Here is a 16,058-nt window from a genome sequence, read left to right on the forward strand (position 1 = left end):
GGGGGGGTCGCGCGCGGGGCTCTCTTCTGGCGGCGCTGGAGGGAGAGGGTGGAGATCGTGGGGGGAGTGGGGGGTTGCATCTAGGGTTCGGTTGGGGGGAGTTGGGGTTATAGGCCAGGGGGTTTGGGAGTGGGCAGTTGGACCGAGGCCCAATGAGGAAGGGGGGTACTCTTTTTGCTTTTAACTTTCTGTTTTCCATTTTCTTTTTTTCTTTTGCATTTTTTGTACCAATTAAGTTTTGTTTTGAACAAAACTTGGCACATAAATCTAACACAATATATTGAGATGGAACAAAAAGTATGGGGTCAGAAGGAGTTGTCTAACCATTTTTAGAAATTGAAAAGGCCAAATAATTTGCTGCTGGATCAAAAATTAATTCCCAGGGGCATTTTGGGAATTCAGAAGAGGTTGGTTTCAACATGAGAAATAACCAGAGATTATTTTCCACAGTTTGAACATTTTAGCTTTCATGTTTGAAAACTTTGAGTTTTGGACTTTAATTTGAATTTTAATTTGGATTGCGATTTGGATCAACCGAGGATTAGCAATAGTAAGAGTGATGACGTGGCACTATTTAACTTGGGGTTACTGTAGCTTAATTATCCGGGCGTCACAATTCTCCTCCACTACAAGAAATCTCGTTCCAGATTTAAGGGGTGTAGTAGGGGGAAAGACTCGAAAAGGACGGGGCTCAACACAAGATAGGTACCTGGGGGCTATCTCGCGACGTGGCATAGAGGCATCTCTCGAGTTGAAATTTAAGAAAGCCATCGAGAGCAAGGTAAGGAGGAGCAATAAGAAGCTTCAAGTGGATGGACAATCGTTCGATGTATGAAACAGAGTATGAAAGGGGTTTAGTGCATCGAAAATAAGTATTGCATCTGATAGCAGAAAATATCCCAAGAAGGTGGCTCGTGAATTACATACAAAGCCAAGCGTGAGGAACAATTTTGGAAGACAGAGATGCACATGAGAGTCAGGTTTTGATCCTGTGGAACTGTGGATTATGGGCCCACCATGTGGTTAAAGGTAGTAAGGGCGCTAACATATGCACGGTCATGATAGCAAGGTAGGTCAGAGGATAGCCTGTCAGTTATGTTGGCAAGAACGTTGGTACCAAGGGCGAGGGACGAAGAGAACCATTTTCCTGCTCGTTAAGACGAGGCGGACCAATAGGCAAAGTTCTCATCCATCGGCGGCTACCAGAATGTCGTCAACAATAGTAACAGGGTCTTACTGACAGAGTGATACAACGAGGTGTTTACATAAGCAGGGAAATATTACTGCTTATATAATTTAGATCACAATAAAGTTTAAACAAACCAATGGAAAGGAAAATGTGTTTAAACACATATTTCAGGGGTATATCCTTCCCAAGGACAAACAGAACATGATATACATGATAGCACAGCAAGTTCAAAAGCATTTAGATAATGGGGCGAGGGAAGAATCATGATATTACCCATACAACGGTGTTTGGATAATTGATAAAGAAGATTTAGTATCGTGCTTCAAATGTTCTTATTGGAGATTGGATTACCACAGACATGCTTCGAGATAGCATTGACATGGTTTCAAGCAAAGGTCAAACTTTGGATACACCAAGTATCCATCGGAAACAACTTAGAAAATAAGTCATACAATTCTAGCAGGGAAAAGATGAGGGTGTGGCCGACGGGCTCAGTAGCAATCCATCGACATGCCAAAAAGGATGTATTTCCAGAATCATATGAACAAGTTTGTGTTGGGGGAAGACAAGAAAGTTGTTGGTGCTGACGCAAACCGTCGAGAGGCAAGGATGGTATTTCTCATCATGAATTCGATTGATATCCTAGAAAAGCTCAGAATGTTGATGATGATCATGACACATTTGTTGAGAGGTTTCATGAAGATGTAATTGATCAGCGATGACATCAATTCAAAGAAATGATGAAGCGGAACGTTATGGGGACCACGGGTACGACACAAACTCGGAATCAAGCTTGTTGTTCAAGGTGAAATGATATGACGAGGAAGATCGACGTAAGCTTAGCTCATCATCGAAAATTGTGCTCCGAGAAGGACCAGGTAGCATGGTTAAAATTTAGCATGATAATGATATAGCCGATCAAGCTGGGAATGATGTGATGGAGTATCATTCCAATGAGAATTCACAAGAGTAGTGCAATGACACAATATCCTCGAGAGAACAGGGGGCAATACTCGAGGTAGATCAACATAGATGTTGGACAGATGAAATGATCTGCAGAAGACAAGTATTTTAACTTGTCCAGGAAATGGAATCAATGAGAAATATGGTCGGAACCACGATTGCAAGGAACCAATTTACACATGCAAGATGAGCTTGTACCAAGGGAACCTTAATTGTATGAGAAGCTTCCATGATAAGATCTACATCGTGTCTATGGGCATGAACACAAAGTTCAAGGTCGACTCCCACTTCTTCAATGCATAAACTCTCAATTACTTCTCGCATTTGACGAAGTTGTAGTGTAGAAATTTTTATCTGGCGTAACACCAGTAGAGTATGACCCATAGAAATTTCTGGGTTCACACAAATTAGGGAAATCATTAGTTCAACCCCTTGGGGCATCTTAGGAACATATACTACAAGTTTCAGGAGTAATTAACACAAGCTCGAAAGTAGAGCATGTTTGACAAAAGGACATGATACAATTTACCAAAGGCATTATGTATCCGAGGAAAAGCGCATAAAATTTTGAACATGAAGGAACTGCCGGATAATAATCCAACAAACGATTCAACGGTCTTCAATGGATCTGATTTGAGTATCAGTATTCAATCAGAAGAAGAAAAGAATGCAAAGGCATTGGATTATAGAAACAACTGAATAATTCGATGCTTAATGCAAAGAAATTATGATTTCCAAATTAGAAGATCAGAAGCAGACACTCTGATCAAAAGACAAGTAAGTTGAATAGATATAGATCGACAATCAATTAAGGTTTGGTTTGCCGAGAACCAGCTCATGTCCAGAATGACTTATGAGTAGGAAGGTCAAACTTCAGGGTTCGGCTGATGATTGCGAGCAATCGCAACATAATAAATCAATAGGCTCAGGATGACAATGACAAAGGATGTCTAATGAATATTGCCATACATATGGATTTAACCATAATGCAGGCAGACAAAACTTTCGGGAGCACTAGGCTTTAGTGGATCTTCTGGAGATCTAATTGCACTCGAAGAATTTTGTGAGACATATGATCAACTAGGAATGAACGAATCCTAGATAAGTGTGAGGAATTATTCGTAGGGGGGTATTCAGGCGGAAAAGAAGCTGCAACGCAGCAGGCACAAAGGATTCTCGGAAATTTCAAAGTATTTCAAGGTATCTTGTAATAACAAGAACAATTGGAAAAGAAGGTATGGACGACAAGTTTATGCAACTGTCCATAGGGATTTATCGGTGATATGAAATTGCAATGGCGAAGGGCACAAGGGTTTTGGGGAAACATCGGAGAGTATCTTCGAAATCTTCTGGTGCAGCAAGCGATCATCTGGACGGAAGGGGCTCTCCGGGAGAAAGTATTTTCGAGAACCTAAAGTTAGATTTTTAGCAAAATTATTTAACCCGAATAGAAGAGAGATCAGACTCCCAGAGTATAGATGAGGAATAAAAGATCCTAATACGACCCAATGGAGACGTGGGCCCGTAAGCCACACAACCAAGTTAGTAAAATAATTTTGGATGACTAGACTCAACTTCGGCCAAGGAGTTGGAAAGGGGGCTTCCTACAGGCAGTTGGCTCTGATACCAACTTGTGACGCCCCCGATTTGACCGTACACTAATCATACACGTAAATGTGTACGATCAAGATCAATGAATCACGGGAAGATATCACAACACAACTCTAGACACAATTTAAAATAATACAAGCTTTATATTACAAGCCAGGGGCCTCGAAGGCTCGAATACATAAGCTCGAATACATAAGAGTCAGCAGAAGCAACAATATCTGAGTACAGACATGAGTTAAACAAGATTGCCTTAAGAAGGCTAGCACAAAAGCAACAACGATCGAAAAGGCAAGGCCTCATGCCTGGGAGCCCCCTAACTACTCCTAGTCGTCTATGGTCTTCACGTAGTAGTAGGCATCCTCCGGGTAGTAGTAGTCATCAATGGCGTCGTCTGGCTCCTGGGATCCGTCATCTGGTCGCAACAATCGGGTATGGGGGAAAAAGAAGTAGCAAAGCAACCGTGAGTACTCATCCAAAGTACTCGCAAGACTTACATCAGATCTAAACTAAGTATGCATCTGTATCAAAGAAATGTGTTGTATTTGTGGACTAAACTGTAGAATGCCAGAAGGGAAGGGAAAAGCCTAGCCTATCGAAGACTAGCATCTTCTGGAAACCACCATCTTGCAACAACAGGAGGGAGTAGAGTAGCATAAAGTAAAGTAGTAGAAGTGTTATCAACCTCGGCCAGAGATCCTTTCTCGACTCCCTGCGAGAAAGCAATCCCAGAGCCATACTATCCAGTTCTCATCTCCATTTCTTATATCCATTTCTCATCACAGTCCATTCTCATCTCAGATATCCAGTTCTAGTTGTATCGATCGGGATACAACTCCAAGTGTCCGTTACCGTAGGACAGGCTATTAATAGATGTTTTCTTCCTTGCAGGGGTGCACCAACTTACCCACCACGCTCGATTAACTCCGGCCGGACACACTTTTCTGGGTCATGCCCGGCCTCAGCCAAACAATACGCCGCAACTCGACCTAGGCTTAATAGAGAGGCCAGCACGCCGGACTAAACCTATGCCCCCAGGGGTCATGGGCCATCTCCCCGGGAACTCCTGCACGTTGCGTACACGGCCGGTGAGCAGACCTAGCTACCTCCTTCAACAAGGCAGGAGCTTACGCAGTCCAACTCGGCGCGCTCCGCTCAGTCGCTGACGTCTATTAAGCTTCGGCTGATGTATACTGTTGGAAATATGCCCTAGAGGCAATAATAAAATGATTATTATATTTCCTTGTTCATGATAATTGTCTATTATTCATGCTGTAATTGTATTATCCGGAAATTGTAATACATGTGTGAATACATAGACCACAATGTGTCCCTAGTGAGCCTCTAGTTGACTAGCTCGTTGATCAACAGATAGTCATGATTTCCTGGCTATGGACATGGGGATGTCATTGATAACAGGATCACATCATTAGGAGAATGATGTGATGGACAAGACCCAATCCTAAGCTTAGCTCAAAGATCGTGTAGTTCGTTTGTTGTAGCTTTTCTGAATGTCAAGTATCATTACCTTAGACCATGAGATTGTGCAACTCCCGGATACCGTAGGAGTGCTTTGGGTGTGCCAAACGTCACAACGTAACTGGGTGACTATAAAGGTACATTACAGGTGTCTCCGAAAGTCTCTGTTGGGTTGGCACGAATCGAGACTGGGATTTGTCACTCCGTATGACGGAGAGGTATCTCTGGGCCCACTCGGTAATGCATCATCATAATGAGCTCAATGTGATCAAGTGGTTGATCACGGGATCATGCATTACGGTACGAGTAAAGTGACTTGCCGGTAACGAGACTGAACAAGGTATTGGGATACCAACGATCGAGTCTCGGGTAAGTAACGTATCGATTGACAAAGGGAATTGAATACGGGATTGATTAAGTCCTCGACATCGTGGTTCATCCGATGAGATCATCGAGGAGCATGTGGGAGCCAACATGGGTATCCATATCCCGCTGTTGGTTATTGCCCGGAGAGCCGTCTCGGTCATGTCTACGTGTCTCCCGAACCCGTAGGGTCTACACACTTAAGGTTCGGTGACGCTAGGGTTGTAGAGATATGAGTATGCAGTAATCTGAAAGTTGTTCGGAGTCCCGGATGAGATCATGGACGTCACGAGGAGTTCCAGAATGGTACGGAGGGAAGAATTATATATATGAAGTGTAGTTTCGGCCATCGGGAAAGATTCGGGGTCACCGATATTGTACCGGGACCACCGGATGGGTCCCGGGGTCCATCGGGTGGGGCCACCCATCCCGGAGGGCCCCATGGGCTGAAGTGGGGAGGGGAATCAGCCCATAGTGGGCTGGTGTGCCCCCCTTTGGGCCCTCTGCGCCTAGGGTTGGAAACCCTAGGGTGGGGGGGGGGGGCGCCTCCACTTGCCTTGGGGGCACTCCACCCCCCTTGGCCGCCGCCCCCTTGGGAGATCCAATCTCCAGGGCCGGTGCCCCCAAGGGGGCCTATATAAAGGGGGGACGGAGGGCAGCCGCACCTCAAGTCTTGGCGCCTCCCTCTCCCCTGCTACACCTCTCCCTCTCGCAGAAGCTCGGCGAAGCCCTGCTGCGATCACTGCTGCATCCACCACCATGCCGTCGTGCTGCTGGATCTTCATCAACCTCTCCTTCCCCCTTGCTGGATCAAGAAGGAGGAGACGTCATCCGCTCCATACATGTGTTGACCGCGGAGGTGCCGTCCGTTCGGCACTTGGTCATCAGTGATTTGGATCACGGCGAGTACGACTCCATCATCCCCGTTCTCTTGAACGCTTCCGCTCGCGATCTACAAGGGTATGTAGATGCACTCTCCTCTCGTTGCTAGTTGACTCCATAGATTGATCTTGGTGAAACGTAGGATTTTTTTTTGTTTTCTGCAACGTTCCCCAACAGTGGCATCATGAGCTAGGTCTATGCGTAGTTACTATGCACGAGTAGAACACAAAGTAGTTGTGGGCGTCTATATTGTCAATTTGCTTGCCGTTAGTAGTCTTTTCTTGATTCGGCGGCATCGTGGGATGAAGCGGCCCGGACCAACCTTACACGTACGCTTACGTGAGACCGGTTCCACCGACTAACATGCACTAGTTGCATAAGGTGGCTGGCGGGTGTCTGTCTCTCCCACTTTAGTCGGATCGGATTCGATGAACAGGGTCCTTATGAAGGGTAAATAGAAATTGGCAATTCACGTTGTGGTTTTAGCGTAGGTAAGAAACGTTCTTGCTAGAAACCTATAGCAGCCACGTAAAAACTTACAACAACAATTAGAGGACGTCTAACTTGTTTTTGCAGCAAGTGTTTTGTGGTGTGATATGGCCAAAGGTTGTGATGAATGATGAATGATATATGTGATGTATGAGATTGATCATGTTCTTGTAATAGGAATCACGACTTGCATGTTGATGAGTATGACAACCGGCAGGAGCCATAGGAGTTGTCTTTATTTTTTTGTATGACCTGCGTGTCATTGAGAAATGCCATGTAAATTACTTTACTTTATTGCTAAACGTGTTAGCCATAGTAGTAGAAGTAATAGTTGGCGAGCAACTTCATGGAGACATGATGATGGAGATCATGATGATGGAGATCATGGTGTCATGCCGGTGACAAGATGATCATGGAGCCCCAAGATGGAGATCAAAGGAGTTATATGATATTGGTCATATTATGTCACTATTATTTGATTGCATGTGATGTTTATCATGTTTTTGCATCTTGTTTACTTAGAACGACGGTAGTAAATAAGATGATCCCTCATAATAATTTCAAGAAAGTGTTCTCCCTAACTGTGCGCCGTTGCGACAGTTCGTTGTTTCGAAGCACCACGTGATGATCGGGTGTGATAGATTCCAACGTTCACATACAACGGGTGTAAGACAGATTTACACACGCGATACACTTAGGTTGACTTGACGAGCCTAGCATGTACAGACATGGCCTCGGAACACAGAAGACCAAAAGGTCGAGCATGAGTCGTATAGAAGATACGATCAACATGAAGATGTTCACCGATGTTGACTAGTCCGTCTCACGTGATGATCGGACACGGCCTAGTCAACTCGGATCATGTTATACTTAGATGACTGGAGGGATGTCTATCTAAGTGGGAGTTCATTGAATAATTTGATTAGATGAACTTAATTATCATGAACTTAGTCTAAAATCTTTACAATATGTCTTGTAGATCAAATGGACAACGTTGTCCTCAACTTCAATGCGTTCCTAGAGAAAACCAAGCTGAAAAACGATGGCAGCAACTATACGGACTGGGTCCGGAACCTGAGGATCATCCTCATAGCTGCCAAGAAAGATTATGTCCTAGAAGCACCGCTAGGTGATGCACCCGTCCCACAGAACCAAGACGTTATGAACGCTTGGCAGACACGTGCTGATGAATACTCCCTCGTTTAGTGCGGCATGCTTTACAGCTTAGAACCGGGGCTCCAAAAGCGTTTTGAGCGACATGGAGCATATGAGATGTTCGAAGAGCTGAAAATGGTTTTCCAAGCACATGCCCAGGTCGAGAGATATGAAGTCTCCGACAAGTTCTTCAGCTATAAGATGGAGGAAAATAGTTCTGTCAGTGAGCACATACTCAAAATGTCTGGGTTGCATAACCGCTTGACTCAGCTGAGAGTTAATCTCCCGGATGACGCGGTCATTGATAGAATCCTTCAGTCGCTTCCACTGAGCTACAAGAGCTTTGTGATGAACTTCAATATGCAGGGGATGGAAAAGACCATTCCTGAAGTATTTGCAATGCTGAAATCAGCAGAGGTAGAAGTCAAAAAGGAACATCAAGTGTTGATGGTGAATAAAACCACTAAGTTCAAGAAAGGCAAGGGTAAGAAGAACTTCAATAAGGACGGCAAGGGAGTTGCCGCACCCAGTAAGCAAGCTGCCGGGAAGAAGCCAAAGAATGGACCCAAGCCCGAGACTGAGTGTTTATATTGCAAGGGAAGTGGTCACTGGAAGCGGAACTGCCCCCAATACTTAGCGGACAAGAAGGCCGGCATCACAAAAGGTATATGTGATATACATGTAATTGATGTGTACCTTACCAGTACTCGTAGTAGCTCCTGGGTATTTGATACCAGTGCGGTTGCTCACATTTGTAACTCAAAGCAGGAGTTGCGGAATAAGCGGAGACTGGCGAAGGACGAGGTGACGATGCGAGTCGGGAATGGTTCCAAGGTCGATGTGATTGCCGTCGGCACGCTACCTCTACATTTACCTACGGGATTAGTTTTAAACCTCAATAATTGTTATTTAGTGCCAGCTTTGAGCATGAACATTGTATCAGGATCTCGTTTAATTCGAGATGGCTACTCATTTAAATCCGAGAATAATGGTTGTTCTATTTATATGAGAGATATGTTTTATGGTCATGCTCCAATGGTGAATGGTTTATTCTTAATGAATCTCGAGCGTAATGCTACACATATTCATAGTGTGAATACCAAAAGATGTAAGGTTGATAATGATAGTCCCACATACTTGTGGCACTGCCGCCTTGGTCACATAGGTGTCAAACGCATGAAGAAGCTCCATGCAGATGGACTTTTAGAGTCTCTTGATTACGAATCATTTGACATGTGCGAACCATGCCTCATGGGTAGAATGACCAAGACTCCATTCTCAGGAACAATGGAGCGAGCAACCAACTTATTGGAAATCATACATACTGATGTGTGCGGTCCAATGAGTGTTGGGGCTCGCGGTGGCTATCGTTATGTTCTCACCCTCACTAATGACTTGAGTAGATATGGGTATGTCTACTTAATGAAACACAAGTCTGAGACCTTTGAAAAGTTCAAGGAATTTCAGAGTGAGGTTGAGAATCAACGTGACAGGAAAATCAAGTTCTTGCAATCAGATCGTGGGGGAGAATACTTGAGTCACGAATTTGGCACACACTTAAGAAAATGTGGAATAGTTTCACAACTCACGCCGCCTGGAACACCTTAGCGTAATGGTGTGTCCGAACGTCGTAATCGCACTCTATTAGATATGGTGCGATCTATGATGTCTCTTACCGATTTACCGCTATCATTTTGGGGCTATGCTTTAGAGACTGCCGCATTCACTTTAAATAGGGCTCCGTAGAAATCCGTTGAGACGACACCATATGAATTATGGTTTGGGAAGAAACCTAAGCTGTCGTTTCTAAAAGTTTGGGGATGCGATGCTTATGTCAAGAAACTTCAACCTGAAAAGCTCGAACCCAAGTCGGAAAAATGCGTCTTCATAGAATACCCTAAAGAAACTGTTGGGTATACCCTCTACCTCAGATCCGAAGGCAAGATCTTTGTTGCCAAGAATGGGTCCTTTCTAAAGAAAGAGTTTCTCTCGAAAGAAATAAGTGGGAGGAAGGTAGAACTTGATGAAGTATTACCTCTTGAACCGGTAAGTGGCACAGCTCAAGAAAATGTTCCTGAGGTGCCTGCACCGACTAGAGAGGAAGTTGATGATGATGATCATGAAACTTCAGACCAAGTTGCTACTGAACTTCGTAGGTCCACAAGGACACGTTCCGCACCCGAGTGGTACGGCAACCCTATCTTGGAAATCATTTTGTTAGACAACGGGAACCTTCGAACTATGAAGAAGCGATGGCGGGCCCGGATTCCGACAAATGGTTGGAAGCCATGAAATCCGAGATAGGATCCATGTATGAAAATGAAGTATGGACTTTGACTGACTTGCCTGTTGATCGGCGAGCCATAGAAAATAAATGGATCTTTAAGAAGAAGACAGACGCGGATGGTAATGTGATCATCTATAAAGCTCGGCTTGTCGCTAAGGGTTATCGACAAGTTCAAGGGGTTGACTACGATGAGACTTTCTCACCCGTAGCGAAGCTGAAGTCCGTCCGAATCATGTTAGCAATTGCCGCATTCTATGATTATGAGATATGGCAAATGGACGTCAAAACGGCATTCCTTAATGGTTTCCTTAAGGAAGAATTGTATATGATGCAGCCGGAAGGTTTTGTCGATCCTAAGAATGCTGACAAGGTGTGCAAGCTCCAACGCTCGATTTATGGGCTGGTGCAAGCATCTCGGAGTTGGAACATTCGCTTTGATGAGATGATCAAAGCGTTTGGGTTTATGCAGACTTATGGAGAAGCCTGCATTTACAAGAAAGTGAGTGGGAGCTCTGTAGCATTTCTCATATTGTATGTGGATGACATACTGTTGATGGGAAATGATATAGAATTCTTGGAAAGCATAAAGGCCTATTTGAACAAGTGTTTTTCAATGAAGGACCTTGGAGAAGCTGCTTATATATTAGGCATCAAGATCTATAGAGATAGATCGAGACGCCTCATTGGTCTTTCACAGAGTACGTACCTTGACAAGATATTGAAGAAGTTCAAAATGGATCAGTCAAAGAAGGGGTTCTTGCCTGTATTGCAAGGTACGAGATTGAGCATGGCTCAATGCCCGACCACGGCAGAAGATAGAGAAAAGATGAGTGTCGTCCCCTATGCCTCGGCCATAGGGTCTATCATGTATGCTATGTTGTGTACCAGACCTGATGTAAACCTTGCCATGTGTTTGGTAGGAAGGTACCAAAGTAATCCCAGCATGGAACACTGGACAACGGTCAAGAATATCCTGAAGTACCTGAAAAAGGACCAAGGAAATGTTTCTCGTTTATGGAGGTGACGAAGAGCTCGTCATAAAGGGTTACGTCGATGCTAGCTTCGACACAGATCTGGATGACTCTAAGTCACAAACCGGATATGTGTATATTTTGAATGGTGGGGCAGTAAGCTGGTGCAGTTGCAAGCAAAGCGTTGTGGCGGGATCTACATGTGAAGCGGAGTACATGGCAGCCTCGGAGGCAGCACATGAAGCAGTCTGGGTGAAGGAGTTCATTACCGACCTAGGAGTCATACCCAATGCGTCGGGGCCGATGACTCTCTTCTGTGACAACACTGGAGCTATTGCCCTTGCCAAGGAGCCCAGGTTTCACAGGAAGACCAGGCATATCAAGCGTCGCTTCAACTCCATTCGTGAAAGTGTTCAAAATGGAGACATAGAAATTTATAAAGTACATACGGACCTGAATGTAGTAGATCCGTTGACTAAACCTCTCCCTAGAGCAAAACATGATCAACACCAGAATTCCATGGATGTTTGATTCATCACAATGTAACTAAATGATTGACTCTAGTGCAAGTGGGAGACTGTTGGAAATATGCCCTAGAGGCAATAATAAAATGATTATTATATTTCCTTGTTCATGATAATTGTCTATTATTCATGTTGTAATTGTATTATCCGGAAATCGTAATACATGTGTGAATACATAGACCACAATGTGTCCCTAGTGAGCCTCTAGTTAACTAGCTCGTTGATCAACAGATAGTCATGGTTTCCTGGCTATGGACATGGGGATGTCATTGATAACAGGATCACATCATTAGGAGAATGATGTGATGGACAAGACCCAATCCTAAGCTTAGCTCAAAGATCGTGTAGTTCGTTTACTGTAGCTTTTCTGAATGTCAAGTATCATTTCCTTAGACCATGAGATTGTGCAACTCCCGGATACCGTAGGAGTGCTTTGGGTGTGCCAAACGTCACAACGTAACTGGGTGACTATAATGGTACATTACAGGTGTCTTCGAAAGTGTCTGTTGGGTTGGCACGAATCGAGACTGGGATTTGGAACTCCGTATAACGGAGAGGTATCTCTGGGCCCACTCGGTAATGCATCATCATAATGAGCTCAATGTGATCAAGTGGTTGATCACGGGATCATGCATTACGATACGAGTAAAGTGACTTGCCGGTAACGAGACTGAACAAGGTATTGGGATACCGACGATTGAGTCTCGGGCAAGTAACGTACCGATTGACAAAGGGAATTGGATACGGGATTGATTAAGTCCTCGACATCGTGGTTCATCCGATGAGATCATTGAGGAGCATGTGGGAGCCAACATGGGTATCCATATCCCGCTGTTGGTTATTGGCCGGAGAGCTGTCTCGGTCATGTCTACGTGTCTCCCAAACCCGTAGGGTCTACACACTTAAGGTTCGGTGACGCTAGGGTTGTAGAGATATGAGTATGCAGTAATCCGAAAGTTGTTCGGAGTCCCGGATGAGATCCTGGACGTCACGAGGAGTTCCCGAATGGTACGGAGGGAAGAATTATATATAGGAAGTGTAGTTTCGGCCATCGGGAAAGATTCGGGGTCACCGATATTGTACCGGGACCACCGGATGGGTCCGGGGGTCCACCGGGTGGGGCCACCCATCCCGGAGGGCCCCATGGGCTGAAGTGGGGAGGGGAACCAGCCCATAGTGGGCTGGTGCGCCCCCCTTTGGGCCCCCCTGCACCTAGGGATGGAAACCCTAGGGTGGGGGGGGCGCCTCCACTTGGCTTGGGGGCACTCCACCCCCCTTGGCCGCCGCCCCCTTGGGAGATACCATCTCCAGGGCCGGCGCCCCCAGGGGACCTATATAAAGGGGGGAGGGAGGGCAGTCGCACCTCATGTCTTGGCGCCTCCCTCTCCCTTGCTACACCTCTCCCTCTCGCAGAAGCTCGGCGAAGCCCTGCTGCGATCACTGCTGCATCCACCACCACGCCGTCGTGCTACTGGATCTTCATCAACCTCTCCTTCCCCCTTGCTGGATCAAGAAGGAGGAGATGTCATCTGCTCCGTACGTGTGTTGAACGCGGAGGTGCCGTCCGTTCGGCACTTGGTCATTGGTGATTTGGATCACGGCGAGTACGACTCCATCATCCCCGTTCTCTTGAACGCTTCCGCTCGCGATCTACAAGGGTATGTAGATGCACTCTCCTCTCGTTGCTAGTTGACTCCATAGATTGATCTTGGTGAAACTTAGGAATTTTTTTTGTTTTCCACAACGTTCCCCAACATATACGACGCAGAACGCCCATACTATGCCCACGTGATGGTTAGTGCTATCAGGCCAGAGGCCCCTCGGATCAAATATCCAAATTGTAGTGGATTAGGAACGCGCGGTAACGAGCAGAGACTCACGATCGATGTGACCCCGTCGCCCCGTCTCGAGTACTTGCGGCAAGGGCTAAGAATGCCCGGCCATGCCTCGTAAGTATCTCGCGGGCACCTTCCAGGTCAACCCGACTCCACACCATTCGCTATTAAGCTCGCGCGGGTACCCCTCATGGTCGACCCGTCTTTAGTAACATGGTTCAGTGTAAAGCTCTAGTAACCATAGTAACTGTGTGTCTAACACCAAAGGGAAAACCCGAGGAATCACCCCCGGTGAATTCCACTCGATGTAATCATCAAGGTGAATGTAAGAGGATCCACCCTCGCGGTTCACACTTGAGGGGTTGCACGACAGAGCCGTATCAGAAGTGGTTAAGGAGGAAATCACCCTCGATGACCACGACCGAATAGCTACACTACAGGTTAACAACAGAAGTGCTGAAGAGGTCTCACCCTCGGCACTCGATAGTAACCCAGTAGTGTCGAGCAACTAAGGGGAAAGTGATGTGCGGTGTCGGGGCCTGGTCTTCAATCCCGTTGATCGGGTCTTCGATGATGAAGCAGGGGCAACAGGGACAAGGTGGGGGTCACAGTGGATCACTACCCAACCTATACTAAGCAGTTTAGGATAAGCAGGTAAGGTACAACAGCAGATACAAAAGCAGGCTATGCATCAGAATAGAAGCAAACAATAACAATAGCAAAATCTAATGCAAGCATGAGAGAATGGAATGGGCGATATCGGGATGATCAAAGGGGGGGCTTGCCTGGTTGCTCTGGCAAGGAGGGTCATCGTCGACGTAGTCGATTACAGAGGCATCAGCAGCGGTCTCGAGGTCTACCGGAGAAGAAGAGGGGGAAGAAACAGTAAATGCACGCAAACATAAGCATAACAAGACAATAAGCGGTGCTAGAGGTGTTCTAACGCAGCGCTAGGCGACACTGGCGAAGGAGGATACCATCCGGGAAAGTTTTCCCGGTTCCGGACGTCTGTTAGACAGATGAACCGGAGGGGGAAAAGTTCAACGTTTTCTATGCTAGGGATGCGTGGCGGACGAACGGGCTGCGTATCCGGATTCGTCTCGTCGTTCTAAGTAACGTTCATGTACAAAGTTTTTCCATCCGAGTTACGGTTTATTTTATATTAATTTTAAAAGATTTAAAACATTTTTAGGATTTATTTAATTATTTTAAACCAACATTATCCAGAATAGTGCTTGCTGACGTCAGCATGACGTCAGCAGTCAACTTGACCGTTGACCTGGTCAACCTGACGTGTGGGCCCCGTGGGACCCACCTGTCATTCTCTGTTTAGGTTAGTTAGGGTTAGGTTAATTAATTATTGTTTAATTAAACTAACATGTTAATTAGATTAATTAATTAGGATTAATTAATTAATTAATTAATCAACTAATTAATTATTTTATTTATTATTTATTCATTTATTTATTTACTCTTTTTTTAAGAAAAAAACGTTCCAGGGGCTGGGCCCCACATGTCATAGGGCCTAGGGGCCAAACGGGCAACGGGCGAAACAGGTGAGGGCGCCCGCCCGCATGGCCACGGGCGTGCGGGCGCTGGAGCGCACCGATGGCCAGGGCAGGGCTCGCCGGCCTGCCGTTTCCGGCGACGGAAACTGGTGCGGCGGGGCGCGTTGGGTAGCAGGCGGTTGCGGTGCGGTCGAAAACGGCGTGAGGGAAAGCAGCGGGCGGCGCAACCATCGGTGGGCTCGGGCGGGAGCATACAGAGGCGCGGGTGGCGGCGGGCGCGCACCTGGGCACGTCCAGGGAGCGGTGTGCGTGGCCGGGGTGTGTCCGGGGCGCGAGTATGGCCACCGGGCGCGTGCGGGGCGGTGACTGCAAGAGGTGGCCGGAGCGGGGGAGAGGGTGCGGGAGGCGACCTACGGCGACCGGATCACAGGGGTACGGAGCGAAGACGGACGAGGCCTCACCGGGGCCTGTAGTTGTGCAAAAGTCGGCTCGGGGAGGGGCCGGGGATGCGTTTCCGGCGACGACGATGTTGGTCGGTGACGGCAAGGCAGAGGTCTCAGGCGGGCATCGCGCGACGAAGAAGACGGGGCGAGGAGGCGACTGGGATGGGCGCCAGCATCGAGGGGCGCGGGATCGGGCGTCGATGGTGTGGACGAGGCGGCGGGGTGACGTCAGGGCAAGTGGTGCCGGGGCGGTCGGGGGCGGCAACGGCGACGAGGCCCTCGAGCGGCGGCGCCACGGCGAGGGCGACGGAAGGTGTTGGGGCCGAGCCCCAGTTCAGATCGGGGAGGGGGGCATGACATCG

General features: G+C 46.8%; 1 pseudogene; it reads right to left on the bottom strand.

The window, feature by feature from the left end:
• LOC119267901 overlaps nt 1–16,058 on the bottom strand; it is a 28,627-nt pseudogene that overhangs the window by 6,605 nt on the left and 5,964 nt on the right.

The sequence above is a fragment of the Triticum dicoccoides genome, chromosome 3A (genome assembly GCF_002162155.2).
Source record: "Triticum dicoccoides isolate Atlit2015 ecotype Zavitan chromosome 3A, WEW_v2.0, whole genome shotgun sequence".
Taxonomy (NCBI): Eukaryota; Viridiplantae; Streptophyta; class Magnoliopsida; order Poales; family Poaceae; genus Triticum; species Triticum dicoccoides.